Genomic DNA, 17,455 nt, shown 5'->3' with positions numbered 1-17,455 from the left:
TCCTACCACAACAACATTTGCTCCTACCACAACAACAGCAACTCCAACCACAACCACAGCTGCTCCAACAACAACAGCATCTCCAACCACAACTACAGCTGCTCCGACCACAACAACAGTAGTTCCGACGACAACAACAGCAACTCCTACAACAACCACAGCTTCTCCAACCACAACAGCTGCTCTAACCACAACAACAATTCCTTCAACCACAACAATTGCACCAACCACAACCACAGCAGCTCCAACTACAACCACAGCTTCTCCAACCACAACAACTTCTCCAACCACAACTACAGTAGCTCCAACCACAACAACAGAGGCACCAACCACAACTACAGTAGCTGCAACCACAACCACAGTTACTCCAACCACAACAACATTTGCTCCAACCACAACAACTGTAGCTCCAATGACAACAACAGCAACTCCAACCACAACCACAGCTGCTCCAACAACAACAGCATCTCCAACCACAACAACTGTAGCTCCAACGACAACAACAGCAACTCCAACCACAACCACAGCTGCTCCAACAACAACAGCATCTCCAACCACAACCACAGTTGCTCCAACCACAACAACAGAGACACCGACTACAACAACAGCAGCTCCAACCACAACCACAGCTTCTCCGACCACAACAACAGAGGCACCAACCACAACTACAGCTGCTCCAACCATAACAGCATCTCCAACCACAACCACAGTTGCTCCAACCACAACAACAGTTGCTCCAACCACAACAACAGGGGCACCAACCACAACAACAGCTGCTCCAACCACAACAACAGTAGCTCTGACAACAACCACAACAACTCCATCCACAACCACAGCTGCTCCAACAACAACCACAGCCTCTCCAACCACAACCACAACTGCTCCGACCACAACAGCAGAGGCACCAACCATAACTACAGCTGCTCCGACCACAACAGTAACTCCAACAACAACAACAGCAACTCCAACCACAACAACAGCTGCTCCAACAACAACAGCATCTCAAACCACAACCACAGTTGCTCCAACCACAACCACAACAGTTGCTCCAACCACAACAACAGTTGCTCCAACCACAACAACAGCAGCTCCAACCACAACCACAACTGCTCCGACCACAACCACAACAGTTGCTCCAACAACAACAGTATCTCCAACCACAACCACAGTAGCTCCAACCACAACCACAACAGTTGCTCCAACCACAACAACAGAGGCACCAACCACAATTACATCTGCTCTGTCCACAACAACAGCTGCTCCAACCACAACTACAGTTGCTCCAACCACAACCACAGTAGCTCCAACCACAACCACAGTTACTCCAACCACAACAACATTTGCTCCAACCACAACAACTTTAGCTCCAACGACAACAACAGCAACTCCAACCACAACCACAGCTGCTCCAACAACAACAGCATCTCCAAACACAACCACAGTTGCTCCAACCACAACAACAGAGACACCAACTACAACAACAGCAGCTTCAACCACAACCACAGCTTCTCCGACCACAACAACAGAGGCACCAACCACAACTACAGCTGCTCCAACCATAACAGCATCTCCAACCACAAACACAGTTTCTCCAACCACAACCACAACAGTTGCTCCAACCACAACAACAAGGGCACCAACCACAACAACAGCTGCTCCAACCACAACAACAGTTGCTCCAACCACAACAACAGGGGCACCAACCACAACAACAGCAGCTCCAACCACAACAACAGCTGCTCCAACCACAACAACAGTTGCTCCAATCACAACAACAGGGGCACCAACCACAACAACAGCAGCTCCAACCACAACAACAGCTGCTCCAACCACAACAACAGTAGCTCCGACAACAACCACAACAACTCCATCCACAACCACAGCTGCTCCAACAACAACCACAGCTTCTCCAACCACAACCACAGTTGCTCCAACCACAACCACAACAGTTGCTCCAACCACAACAACAGCAGCTCCAACCACAACCACAACTGCTCCGACCACAACAACAGAGGCACCAACCATAACTACAGCTGCTCCGACCACAACAGTAACTCCGACAACAACAACAGCAACTCCAACCACAACCACAGCTCCTCCAACCACAACAACAGAAGCTCCAACCGCAACAACAGAGACACCAACCACAACAACTGCAGTTCCAACCACAACCACAGCTGCTGAAACCACAACAGCTTCTCCAACCACAAGAACTGAAGCTCCAACCACAACTATACTAGCTACAACCACAACAACAGAGACACCAACCACAACTACAGCTGCTCCGACCACCACAAGATTTGCTCCAACCACAACCACAGCTGCTCCAACCACAACCACAACTGCTCCGACTACAACAACAGAAGCACCAACCACAACTACAGTAGCTGCAACCACAACCACAGTTACTCCTACCACAACAACATTTGCTCCTACCACAACAACAGCAACTCCAACCACAACCACAGCTGCTCCAACAACAACAGCATCTCCAACCACAACTACAGCTGCTCCGACCACAACAGCTGCTCTAACCACAACAACAATTCCTTCAACCACAACAATTGCACCAACCACAACCACAGCAGCTCCAACTACAACCACAGCTGCTCCAACCACAACAACAGAAGCTCCAACCACAATTACAGTAGCTCCAACCACAACAACAGAGACACCAACCACAACCACAGCTGCTCCGACCACAACAACAGTTGCTCCAACCACAACCACAGCAGCTCCAACCACAATCACAGAGCCACCAACCACAACCACAGCTTCTCCAACCACAACAACTTCTCCAACCACAACTACAGTAGCTCCAACCACAACAACAGAGGCACCAACCACAACTACAGTAGCTGCAACCACAACCACAGTTACTCCAACCACAACAACATTTGCTCCAACCACAACAACTGTAGCTCCAATGACAACAACAGCAACTCCAACCACAACCACAGCTGCTCCAACAACAACAGCATCTCCAACCACAACAACTGTAGCTCCAACGACAACAACAGCAACTCCAACCACAACCACAGCTGCTCCAACAACAACAGCATCTCCAACCACAACCACAGTTGCTCCAACCACAACAACAGAGACACCGACTACAACAACAGCAGCTCCAACCACAACCACAGCTTCTCCGACCACAACAACAGAGGCACCAACCACAACTACAGCTGCTCCAACCATAACAGCATCTCCAACCACAACCACAGTTGCTCCAACCACAACAACAGTTGCTCCAACCACAACAACAGGGGCACCAACCACAACAACAGCTGCTCCAACCACAACAACAGTAGCTCTGACAACAACCACAACAACTCCATCCACAACCACAGCTGCTCCAACCACAACAACTGTAGCTCCAATGACAACAACAGCAACTCCAACCACAACCACAGCTGCTCCAACAACAACAGCATCTCCAACCACAACAACTGTAGCTCCAACGACAACAACAGCAACTCCAACCACAACCACAGCTGCTCCAACAACAACAGCATCTCCAACCACAACCACAGTTGCTCCAACCACAACAACAGAGACACCGACTACAACAACAGCAGCTCCAACCACAACCACAGCTTCTCCGACCACAACAACAGAGGCACCAACCACAACTACAGCTGCTCCAACCATAACAGCATCTCCAACCACAACCACAGTTGCTCCAACCACAACAACAGTTGCTCCAACCACAACAACAGGGGCACCAACCACAACAACAGCTGCTCCAACCACAACAACAGTAGCTCTGACAACAACCACAACAACTCCATCCACAACCACAGCTGCTCCAACAACAACCACAGCCTCTCCAACCACAACCACAACTGCTCCGACCACAACAGCAGAGGCACCAACCATAACTACAGCTGCTCCGACCACAACAGTAACTCCAACAACAACAACAGCAACTCCAACCACAACAACAGCTGCTCCAACAACAACAGCATCTCAAACCACAACCACAGTTGCTCCAACCACAACCACAACAGTTGCTCCAACCACAACAACAGCAGCTCCAACCACAACCACAACTGCTCCGACCACAACCACAACAGTTGCTCCAACAACAACAGTATCTCCAACCACAACCACAGTAGCTCCAACCACAACCACAACAGTTGCTCCAACCACAACAACAGAGGCACCAACCACAATTACATCTGCTCTGTCCACAACAACAGCTGCTCCAACCACAACTACAGTTGCTCCAACCACAACCACAGTAGCTCCAACCACAACTACAGTTGCTCCAACCACAACTACAGAAGCTCCAACCACAACAACAGAGACACCAACCACAACTACAGCTGCTCCAACAACAACAGTATCTCCAACCACAACCACAGTTGCTCCAACCACATCCACAACTGTTGCTCCAACCACAACCACAACAGTTGCTCCAACGACAACAACAGAGGCACCAACCACAACAACAGCAGCTCCAACCACAACCACAGAATCTCCAACCACAATCACAGCTGCTCCAACCACAACCACAGTAGCTCTGACGACAACCAGAGCTGCTCCAACAGCAACATCATCTCCAACCACAATTACATCTGCTCTGTCCACAACAGCAGCTGCTCCAACCACAACTACAGTTGCTCCAACCACAACCACAGTAGCTCCAACCACAACTACAGTAGCTCCAACCACAACAGAGACACCAACCACAACAACAGTTGCTCCAACCACAACAACAGTAGCTGCAACCACAACCACAGCAGCTCCAACCACAACATCAGAGACTCCAACAACTGCTGCCCCAATCACCACCATAACTGCTACATCCACATCCACATCCGTTGCGCCAACAATAACAAGCTCTACTCCAAGCATCCCAATTACAGCTGGTTCAACCATAACTACAAATCTGCAAACCACAGCAGCTCCACCCACAACTACGATTGCCCAATCCACTAGAATTATTGCAACAGCCACTACCAAAACTTCTCCAGCTATATCCATATCAACTTCATCCACATCCTCGATTTTTCCTTCAACAATATCAGCTTCATCAGTAATAACAGCTGCTACAGTTACAAGTCAAACTTCTGTTACAGAGACCACAGTGTCTCCTAACACATTCACAGCTGCCCCAAATATAGCCACAAATGCCCCGATCAGAACCACGAATGGTTCAACCAACACTTCTGCTACTCCAGCAACAACTACACCTGCTCTAATTACTTCCACAGTTCTTCCTTTAACAGCCACACCTTCCCTGACCGCTACAATTCCATCAAACACGACAGTTTCGTCTCCCACCACAGCTCCTTCGACACTATCAGCTAAGCCAACCTTAATGTCATCTACTCAAAACCAAACCACAGCTTATCAAACAATTCCGGCTACTAATGCAACTACTACAAATGGACCTCCTGCTCCAGTTTTTTATGTTGGAGTGGTTGTTTACGAACCATTTGATGAAGATCTCAAAGATAATAAGACCCAAAAATTTAAGGATCTCGCGAAGAGGATTGTAGCAGTAGTAAGTGCCATAGTAAAATATATCATTATGGTCATATTGTCAGACATTCAATTGAAATATTAAAATATTCAGTTATACAATATTCTTATCATTGTACTTAATCTTTTGTCCTACAGTATGACATGCTCTACAGAAAAGCTTTTGGAGCCCTCTTCGTCCGTAGTTATGTCATTTCATTTAGGTAAGCTTAATTTTTTATTTTTTTTTAAATAACAAAATGAATGTATGTTTTCCTAAACTTGTTTATATTTTGTGTTTATATTGCAGAGTTTCTTTAACACCCCGAATTCGAATGAATGTCACAGATGTTGAAGTTGGGGTGGAGTTTAACCAAACCACGCCACTTGTGGAACTCCCAAGGAACGAAGAAGTACAAAAAACGTTATCAAATGCTATAGATTCGTCCAATAACAACACTATCATGGATGTTCCATTTTCACCTGGTTCTGTCCAAATAATACGTAAGTAAATCGTGGTCTAACACTACACAGAAACAGAGCAATGTAAATTTTTATTTAAGCAGCATTGTCTTTTTTCTTTTCTTTTTCTGGCAGGCACACCTTTGCCAACCACACCACCCACTACAAATTCTACAGATACTACCATCTCTCCAAACTCAACTGCAACTACTGCAGTTAATCCAACAACCAACACCACAACTCCATCTACTGCAGTTAATCCAACAACCAACACCACAACTCCATCTACTGCAGTTAATCCAACAACCAACACCACAACTCCATCTACTGCAGTTAATCCAACAACCAACACCACAACTCCATCTACTGCAGTTAATCCAACAACCAACACCACAACTCCATCTACTGCAGTTAATCCAACAACCAACACCACAACTCCATCTACTGCAGTTAATCCAACAACCAACACCACAACTCCATCTACTGCAGTTAATCCAACAACCAACACCACAACTCCATCTACTGCAGTTAATCCAACAACCAACACCACAACTCCATCTACTACAGTTAAACCAACAACCAAAACAACTCCAACTGTGGAGGCAACAGTCACAAGGAAAGTGACTTTTAGGTCTCTGGGCGAGACCTTCACCACTGATTTGCTGAACCCATCATCTGCCGCATTTAAAAATCGAGCTGCACTTTTAAAGTCAAATGTAAGTCTTATTTCAGCTTATAGTAAAATATTTGTAAAAGAGCTTCAACAAACATCACTTTCAAGTTGATATTTGTCGTGAGACAGAACCATAAAGCTGTACAAATATGTCTAAATTATTTTGTATTCAAAAAATGAAAATTGAATAAAAGAAACTATTTTCTATACCACAGGAGGGCAAGGGTTATTAGAAAAAAAAATCTACACCTTGGCCTGTATGGTGTAGATTTATTCCCTGATTTAAAATTAGAATATACTTTCCGGATCCTGAAAGGGAAGTTGTTTATTTGTTGACAAGCTACTCCCATCTAAAGTGTCAAATACTGGTAAATATAAATATAACCATACGTGATATAAAAATTAAAAATACATGCATAAGTGTGAAATTATGAGTAATTTAAAAGAAAAAAATAAACAAAAACAAATATGTATGCTTGTATGGATATATCTGAATCTATAAATAAGTCCAGGGTAAATATAATCTTTGTTTTATAGTCTAATGGCACTTTTAAAATATCAAATTATGATTCAAATTGTTTAGTTATACAATTAACCTTTAACCAACTTCTGTAGAACCTTGTCAGTTAATTCTTTATTTAAATCAGGTAGGTTTAAGAAACACACTTTGTAACATGCAGGGCAAAAATTGGTTAAAACAATGTTTCTTCAGTTAATGAATTCACATTTTCCTTTAGCAAAAGTTAGTAATATCTAATATCACTGAAATACCGCACATACACAAAAGGTCATGCTTTATCATGATTTTTTTTTTGCCTAAACTAACATAGGAAAAATTTATATTTGATGTAATTTCAGGATTTGGATGAGTGAGATATAAAAAAAATTACAACTTTAATTTACAGAACAATATTTTCTTTGTCTTCCTGCAGCTTGAACCTCTCTTCCAGCGAGCGTTTTCTACTTTACGCGACTTCACTGTAACTTCATTCAGGTATGATTTGCAGACAATTTTAAACATTGTTAAATATAAATTTGGACAAATTAACTGATTTTCTTTTTTTTTTTAGCAACGGATCAATTATCAACAACATGGACCTTAAATTTTCAGCAGCGTTTGTACCTAGCAACATTCAAATTTCAGAGGTTTTGCTGAAAGCAGCTTTGATCGTCACAGACTTCAACATCGAAACTGCTTCTTTTCTTGTGGATGACATACGTAAGCTAAATTACATTCAAATAAAAATAAGTTAGCATTGCAATGATACAAAATCTGGTATATAACAGAGGAGGTGTTTTTTCAAATAAGGTCATGCGTCTTCTTTTTCTCACTTGCAGAGGTATCAAGTGGAGTGAGCCACAACATCAGCCTCATCACTGCACTCAGTTTGGTCCTGCTGTCATGGCTTCTTTCAAACCAGCAATAACGTCTCTGCTGGTTTCCAGAGGAAGATGTGCTGGAAAATGTCAATTCTTACTGGTGTGAAGAAGGACATTCTAAAAATTTACTCATGACACTTTAAAACTTTAAAAACATTTATTGAAACTTGATACTGTATAACAGTGAATATGTTTATTTGAATTGTCAGGCTCTTTAAGTTTGTTCATATCAGTTCTTTCTTATTTATTTATGTAAATTTAATTATTATGGTAAAGTAATATAATTTATAATCTGTGAAAGGTAACATGAAGGTAATTAAGGATTATTTAGGTCAGAGACTGTTTATGTAATCCTTAAGATTTCTCTCTCAATGAATATTGTAAGACTGTCTGATCAATGTCCTGTATGATTGTCTAGTTTTTCTTTTTCTTTTAGTTGTATTTATCACACAAAAATATTCTGTATTCTGTATTCTGAAAGTATTTTGCCTATTTTTTCCTGTATAGATATCAATATAATAAAGATAAATTATAAGATACAGCGTTGGTCCTAGACTAAATTTATCAGAGTGTCCAAGGTGGGGCCATAATTTTTTTTTATGGGGGCACATAGCAAAAAATGAAAAAAAAAGAAAAATCTTCATTTTATGCATTAAGTGAAGCTCCAGATTGCAGAGCGCTTGGGGTTGAAATTCAACCTGGGGACTAAAACATAATCAGCATTTAACATATATGTATTTAATGACACAGTTAAAAGTAACAAAAGTTTATTAAACAATCAGATTATAAAAATTAAAGCAAATTTAATGGAACAAAAAAAACAACCTCCAAGGCTATACAGAACTATTACATTATGAAGGGAAATTATTCATATTTAAACTTAAAACATAACAGGACAACTACGTGGAGCCTCTATATTGAGATTTTTTTAAATTATATTTTATTTTGAACACAGGCTTTCTCCTAAAATGTTTCCTCTTACATTAAAGGAATCTGTGCCTTTTATTGGTCAGCCAGTAGGGACTGATTTTATTAATTAGCGTTACATGTGTAATTATTAATGCTGTGTGTGCCCAGAAAACATACACAAACACATGTCGGTAATGATGGCTGACCTGCTGTAGTCCTGGAAGATTTTCTTCAGCCTTACCTGTGTCATCCAATCGCTGCGTCATGAGCTTCTACCACAACCAATCAGCATCAGAGCGCACCTCAATTAACTCCTCCATCTACGGCTCCATCTGCTCACCAGCCGGGCTTCAACCCACCTCCATCCCTTCTTCTTCACCCTTGTTCTTCCATCTTCTTCAGACTTCCATCCTCTCCTTTGCCTCCTCCACCAGTGTCCGGGTCCCGGGGGGAAGACGTCTCTAATCCTCATCCTAATCTGCTCATCCAAGCCTATAGCATTTCACAGCGTCCATGTCTTCTACCGGACGCCATAACTTTAATCCATATCACAGGAGAAATTGGTCTGGATAGATTTGAATTCCCTATACTGCTTTTTCACAAACTTCAAGCCTGATTGTTGCAATTATATTTTGAAGTACCCAATGTTAAAATTCACCATTAATAGAAAACTCACACTTTTTTTGTCTTTTTGCAGCTTGAACCACTCTACCAGGCAGCGTTCGCTTCTTACCGCAGTTTCATTGTGATTTCATTCAGGTATGAGTTGCAGATAAATTCTGAAGACTGTTTAATATGAATGTGCACAGAATAACTGAAATGTTGTTACCTCTGCAGCAATGGATCAATCATCAACAACATTGACCTTGGATTTGCAACAGCATCCCAACCTAGTAGCACCCAAATCACAGATGTTTTGGTGAAAGCAAATTCAACCGTCACAGCTTTCAACATTGACATCAATTCAATTTTTGTGGATGGCACACGTAAGTTAAATTACATTCAAACTACAGAAAATATAGATTAACATGTTAATCATACAAGATCTATGAACTCACGAAGGAGTTTGTTGATGTAAGTTGTTTTTTTTTGCTTTCTTTTACACAGAAACGTCGAGTGGAGCAAGCCATACAATCAGCCTCATCACTGCATTCAGCATGGTCCTGTTGTCATGGCTTCTTTCAACACAACAATAACGTCTCTGCTGGCTTCCAGAGGAAAATCTGCATGAAAATGTCATTTATTGCTTGTGTGAACAAGAATGTTGTTCTAATTCCAGACCAAGATTCACTTAGAATTTTAAACTTTAAAACATTTATTGAAACTTGATCATTTCCTCATGTCAATTTTGTCTTATTTATTAATGAAAAACTAATTATTCTGTGTCATTGTATTAACTTATCATATTCATCATGAAGGTATTTCTTGAAGGATTATTTAGTTTGGTGAAGATTTCTCTCTCAATAAATATTGTAGGATTTACCAAAAATAAGCTGTCTGAGCAACGTCCTGTATGATTGTCCAGTTTTTCTTTTCCTTTTAATTGTATTTATAACAGAAGGTATTCTGTAAAGAATATACCTATCAGTTTAATAAAAGATAATGAAAACACAATTTTGCAATGGAATTGTTATTATATATTAAATTAGCTTCTTTTCTCCTCCCTGTCTGAAGTTACAAACCAAACTTATCTCGTTTTAGATTAGTTAGAATTACCAAAATTATTTCTATTTACTAAACTACATGATTTGTGTCAAGCCTTTGGGGTTTCCTTCCACAGGTTTTCACACAAAATTTTGCTGGAGTTCTGGCCCATTCCTTCTGATGACAGAATTGGTGGGACTAAGTCCATTTTGTAGGAAGCCTCACTTGCACACACACCAAGTTAAAACCTGAAAATTGTGGTCGGATTTAACTTCACACAGTGAGAACAAATGTGCATGTCTCTTTTTAGTCTGTGTATGGAAAGAGTTAGTGTTTTATATACTTACACTTATTATTATTATTATTATTGTAATCAGCATCTAAACCCATGCAAAAATGTTTTCATGAAACTGCGTCCATTAGAATAACAAGCAAATAATCAGCCGACATCTTCAGGGAATCAGGAGAAAATATTCCAATAATCTCAGTACATAAAAGACGAAGAGACAGTGACAGAAGACAATTCACCCTGTCATTCACCCTGTCTCCCTTAGAGACAGGGTGAAGCTCGGTCATCCGGGACGGACTCACAGTAGAGCTGCTGCTTCTCCACATTGACATGAGCCAGTGGCGGAGGTTCTGCCGTGTGGTTAGGATGCCTCCCTGGTGAGGTGTTCTGGGCACATCCCACCGGGAGGAGACCCAGAAGTAGACCCAAGACATGCAGGAGGGACTATGTGCCTCTGCTGCCCTTGAAATGCCGGTGGAAGGATGGACAGATGGATGGATGGATGAACGGATGGAAAATGCATTAGGAATGATTCACTGTATCTGACATACTTTCGAATGGGAACAACCAAAAACAACATCCCACTTCTGTTATTTATAATGCTAGTCATAGATCAGTCATTTTGGTCTGAGGCTCAGCAGTCTTTTTATTAAATGCAGCAAACTGTGAAGTGGCAAGATTTGACCCGTCTACCAATGACACATAGAGAAAGTATTTCAAAAGAAAGCCATGCAATTACTGATTTTAGTTTCCTCTTGAATTTTCCTTGTGGTTGAATGACTGTACTTGTTAAAGCATTTTTCTATGTAGTTAAATATCTAAATCAAACACGTGTGAATTGTAATTTCACACATCATAATTAAAGAATTATACATTAAAGTTTATTGTAAAATGTTTGTTTACAAATTTATTTTATAGTTGCATTCTCAACTGACATTGAAGACTCTTATATTGGAACCATGTCGCTTTTTTGACTCAGAATATTTTTAAAATAAATTTCAAATTGTTTTGAAATTCTCATATATGTTTTGTTACAGTGTGACTCCACAACAGACATTTCTTGCCATGTTATGACATAACTTTTGTAAGACTTTACACAAAATAAGTTCTCATTTAAGGATCACAAAATGTGGACTTCTTGTGATCCCTTTTGTGAACCTAAGCATGGTTTGTTATGTGCCTGATCCGACCTGTCAACTAAGAATTTCACAAGTTAATAATGGATTTCTGAACAGAGTGCATCTATTCTAAATTTGAATTCTCTAAAGCTGTCAGCGGTGCACGAAATATGGTATTACAGCCACACCTCTGGCATTCTCTTACTCACAATTTGCATTCAACAAATTTACCGTGCATCTTAGCAAAATGAAACTAAGCCAAAAAATATATTTTCGCTGTTTTTATTTGCAGCAAAGTCTTATCTTTATATTTTGACATACTTAAAACTGCAACACATCCACAAATAAAAGCAAAATCGTCTGGATTGTTTACTTGGGTGGAATGAAGAAATATCACTGAGCTGTGAATGTGGTGTAGATGAAAGAAACTTATAAAAAAAAGTGGAGTTGCACAGCCGGATTTGTTACCTCGCCATTCCTGAAATACCTATGTTGTTTCAATAGAAATTTAATGTCTGCGTCATTCTGGTAATAACTTAGAACTAATATATAAGGCTGAGCAAGCTCTAGAAAAGCAAGTTTCAAGAGCAGCAAGAGAGATTTTAGGAACCTTTGAATTGATTTACTGCTCTGGGTAAGTACATTTCTGAGCGTTAAGATTTAAAGGTTTAAATACAATGAACCTTAAAAACTGACAATTTTTTTGAAAGATTTGCCTTTTAGATCTGATTTATTAACACAGATTTGTTTTTAGATATTTAGACACTAGTTTTAAATTGAGGAATTTGTAAACATTTAACTAGTTCGCACTGATTTGAGGGCATTCCATATAATCAGTAAAATAGGCAAAATTATGTCAAAGTTCCACCACATTAAAGAGAATCAAAACAGATTTTTACTTTTAGTTCTTTTTTTATCTATATTATCAAAGTTACAGAATTTGAACTTTTTTTTTTTTTCTCACTTTTTCATAAAAACTGCTTTTGTTTAGGAGAAGTCATGAGTACGTTTTCCCATTTTTGCTAAATTCTTACTTTAGCAGTCATTATAAAAATATATTTAAAAAAATATTTTGTGGTCTGTTTATCTTACAGTAACAGCGAGGTTATTTAAAATAGATACTAAACATTTCAACAATATTCTAATATATGGAGTTTATATTCACGTTTTAGTTCCGCTTAATCCCAGAGTTCAGCCCTCTCTGATCTGTATTGACCTGAATATGGAAGTCAGTACAGTAGCAATTTTCAGATTGGCAAAAGATGCTTTTCTCTTAATTTCTTTCTTTTCCTTTTTTTGTGTCTCCGGGTTTGTGTTGAATGTCGACTTGAATTTGACCACTTAGGCAGGATCATTCTCTGAGCTATCCATCCCTTTGGAGAGATGAGCACAGGCAGAATCACAGAGTACCAAAAATACCTGTTTCTTCATTCTTGTTCATTCTCCTGGAAACATTGTAACACTTTTTGCCTTGGCATATTTAACACCTCCAATTTTTAAGACAGACCTTTCAAACTGTTTCACAAAATACCCCACAAGTTTACTACAAATAGTACTGATAGAAAACCACATAAGGAGATTACAGAATTTGTGAGTTTGTGTCGAAGACAGACGTGGCCTTTATTAAAACCTACCCCAGTATGTAGGATGCAATGCATGATGGGATGAGTTGGAGCAAAATTTTAAAAAAAGAGCAAAATTAGAAACCACGTTGTAGATGCAATTTAACAAGTGTAATTGAGAAATAAGCCAACCCAAAATAGCGTCTTGTCATTCTTTATGGACAACTTTCAGATAATTAGCTGCTTGAGAAACTACTTTCTCAATTGACAGACAATATTCTAGTTCCAACTGTGTAAAAACCCAATCAAAATTCATCTTTTGTCAAAAAAAAAAAGTTCTTACCTCTAAATCAGTTTTTTCCTAAATAAAATAATAACACCACAGCTTTCAGCCCTGACATCCACCTTGTGGGCTTGACTCAATAATCGAAGAATTGGTGTAGCGCCATCAATTATAAATGGTAGAATTGATGGTTTTACAACTCGCAACGCGTTGCAATCATCCCTGTTGCAGGCAATATCTGCCTACAATAGGGGAAAAAACATTTAATTAGAATATAGTAAATTACTATTTACTGATATAAGTGTATTTGCACATTGAAATAGACATTATTTCTCTCTAAAACCCACACAGGACAGTGAAAAATAAATTAGGTAAAATTTGCCTGCAGGGTTCCAGAAGTGTTTCCAACTTCTGCTCTCTGTCCATTTCAGCTGTAGTTGGCGATCTTGGTGTTGTGTGTGGTGAGAACCTCCCTGAGTTTCTGCGGATTCCTTTTATTATGTTCAAAGTCGAATTCCATCTGGATGGGAATATTTATTTTGTCCGTGTTCTGTTTAATTGCTCCCGCGTTCAAAGTTGCCCACGACGTTTCTTCATTTGTCCAAAACATTGCCGAATGCGCTGTTAAAAAGGCGTACCCTGACAGGACGCCGGAGAAGCTGCGCGACGCGTTATGTGTCGTGGCATTATTTGGGCTAAATGAACTGGCTTCATTAAAAACGCCCCACTGTTGTCAAACGGTTTCAGCAAAATGTCTTTAAAGTTACCCGACAACGTCCAGTCTCCAAAGAATCAGTTGCTGCATGTTTTAGCGCTCTCTTAGCTTTTGCGTCTTTCTTGTGATTTGAACACTTGTTGTGACCGCAAGAGCGTTGCTCAGACCCACAACACTATTGTCGAAGACTGTTGGTTGAAAAAAATAATAATAATGAATTTAATACACTGCCTCAATAAGAGCTATAAATAATTATCGGCGCTAATCAAAAATTGCATATTTACACACAGGCCAGCTGCCCACCCACCACTAACTAAGCAGAAATATAAGGTTTTTCTTTTTTCTTTAACAATTTAAATACATGGTTCATTTTGTTCTTTGGTCTTTCCCAGCCTCTCAACACTTTAAATTGTTTTAGTTTTCCTCTTCTGAACAGGTTCAACAGGATATTCCTGTTGTAGACTACTAACGATGACAAATCCTAAGCATTACTGAGTTATTAAATACGTGTTATAGCCTATGTGATAATTTGAATAAAACTGGAAATTTATCAAATTAATAATTCAGTATTGTTTTCGTAATTTATTACACAAAAATATATTAGGAATCAGAGCAAAATTTGAATCAAATGCATGGTAAAATCATTTATGAATTTTTTTTTCAAGTTATGTTTCATTTCCGGTGCTAAAGTAGATTATTGAATAATTATAACTGCTCCTTGTCTACTAAATCCTAACAGCTTCACAGGACCTCAGTGGCAGAATAGCCAATGACAAAAATATGTTTCATGTTTTATCTTATCTGATTTGTAATATGGAGAGATAAAAAATAAATTCCTAAACTTTAGGAGTACATGACTATGAATAAAAATATACACATTAAGTTATTACTCAAGTACGGAACAGAATTAGGGCCACTGGAAAAAAACAAAATCTGACTTTAATCTCAGAATTCTGAGAATAAAGTCAGAATTGTGACATTTCTCTCAAAATTCTGATTTGAAAGTCAGAATTTTGTTTTTTGGTGGCCCTAATCCTCTTCCATACATTACTTGAGACCTAAAACGGCGAGTGACTGAGGGTCATTGCATGTAACGGAAACCCTGTAAATTCTAGACACTAACAGGTACCATAGAATTGCACAAAAATCCGTGAGGGACAGCGGAGTCCCTGCTCGAAATTCTGTGAAAGAGGTGTACGGAGCCTTGTGCCAGAAGCCCATTAAAATGCTGCCTACATCGTTTTAAACTGTGTGATGGTGAGCGTGAGTGGGAATAAAAATAGCAATAGGTATTTTGTTCCATATAACACAGTAGGAGTGTAACAGGTAAACCTTCTATGGATGCAAACTCGACTAAAAACCCACCTGTTTAGGATTGTATTTGAAACGTAATCAATTACAAATTTATAGATGGAACCTGACTTAATGTCGTGTTTTGATTGTTGATTCTATGTTGCATTGTGTTTTTGTGTTTGATATGATGTAAAGCACTTTGAAATGCCTTGCTGCTGAAATGTGCTATACAAATAAAATCAGATTGATTGATTGATTGATAAATATACATTTTTTATCATAATTTGTGCAAGATAATTATTTGTTATTTCAATTTGACAGACAAGTCTCCAGTTGTATTACAATTTTACATACATAAAAATTTAATTTTGAACTTTTAAAGTACTAAACTGACACTTGTGGCCTTCCATACGTGAGGCTCTGGTTCAAATTATTAATGTATTAGGCTTCTGTGTGTTAGACATGTGTAGATTTGAGCTAGTTTTGAACTTTCCTCTCACAGCTGAGGGTTTACAGCAGTCTCTACATTTCAATCATACCTATTTTTAAGATGCAGCGGGGAGGAGGAAACTGGTATCCGTGTCAAGCTAGAGCAAACTTTGAAACAGCACAGTCATTAATGTTACCAGTATCCAAGCATAACCATCAGATTCAGACCTGGTCTAATGATAACTTCCACAAGTAAATATGCACAGTAAATCTCTGGCAGAAACAGCTGAGCGCAGAGGGCACAGAGGTAGTCTGTGGATTCGAGAGTGAACCGAAGGCTGTACCAGCAGCTTGACGTTGTTTCTCCGGTGTTGTTTCTATTTCTAGAAGCGATGGCACAACTGGCTGACTCAGAAAGGAGCGACAAATTGAAGCTGCTTATTTTCCCCTGTCTGCCTGTAACACTAAACAAAAAAGTGTAAAACAACTGAAAATACCCCTTATATTCTAGTTTCTTCAAAGTAGCAACCTCTTGCTGTGATTACTGCTTTGCACACACTCTGCATTTTCTTGATGAGCTTCAAGAGGTAGTCACCTGAAATGGTTTTCACTTCATAGGTGTGCCCTGTCAGGTTAATAAGTGGGATTTATTGCCTTATAAATAGTCATGAAAATAAAGAAAACCCATTGAATTAGAAGGTGTGTCCAAATGTTTGGTCTGTACTGTATATATATTTGATGTCCACAATGAAATGTGGACATCCACATTTCCTTGTGATATCCACATTTCAAAATGTCTCTATGTTAAATGAAATTAAGTATTGATGAATTATTTCTCTGATTAACTAATGTTTGAATAAGTTGTTCGTTTTGCTTACAATTACAGCATTAAGATTGAAAAAGCATGGGTCCTGAAAAAGTGTTACCACTGCTACTAATACTAACAAGTAAGTTTAATGTTATAAATCCAGTGCCTAAATACAACAGCATATGATGTAAATATTGATTATTTAAAATGTTTCCACTCTAAAAAATAAACAGCTCAGAAGATGATGGCTGCACAGACAACTACAAATCCTACAACCATCACAAGTGCTTATTCAACAACAAACAAAGTGGCAACAACGAGAAGCACTCCAGACACAACAACAGCAGTTGTTACCACAACAACGTCAGACACAACTACAGAGCCTCAACCAACAACTGTAGTTGTTCCAGAAACTACAACA

At 39.4% G+C, this 17,455-nt stretch overlaps 1 long non-coding RNA gene across 1 annotated transcript; it reads left to right on the top strand.

Moving 5' to 3' along the window:
• Nucleotides 1-12,532: 12,532 nt before the first annotated feature.
• On the top strand, nucleotides 12,533-17,352 carry LOC116715886 (uncharacterized). The gene is made up of 3 exons (XR_004338287.1): nucleotides 12,533-12,578; nucleotides 17,113-17,173; nucleotides 17,268-17,352. It is a non-coding gene; the product is annotated as an uncharacterized LOC116715886 (long non-coding RNA).
• The last annotated feature ends 103 nt before the right edge of the window (nucleotides 17,353-17,455 follow it).

Source organism: Xiphophorus hellerii, chromosome 24 (genome assembly GCF_003331165.1).
Source record: "Xiphophorus hellerii strain 12219 chromosome 24, Xiphophorus_hellerii-4.1, whole genome shotgun sequence".
In the NCBI taxonomy this organism is placed as follows: domain Eukaryota; kingdom Metazoa; phylum Chordata; class Actinopteri; order Cyprinodontiformes; family Poeciliidae; genus Xiphophorus; species Xiphophorus hellerii.
This window is presented reverse-complemented; position numbering and strand designations above follow the sequence as displayed.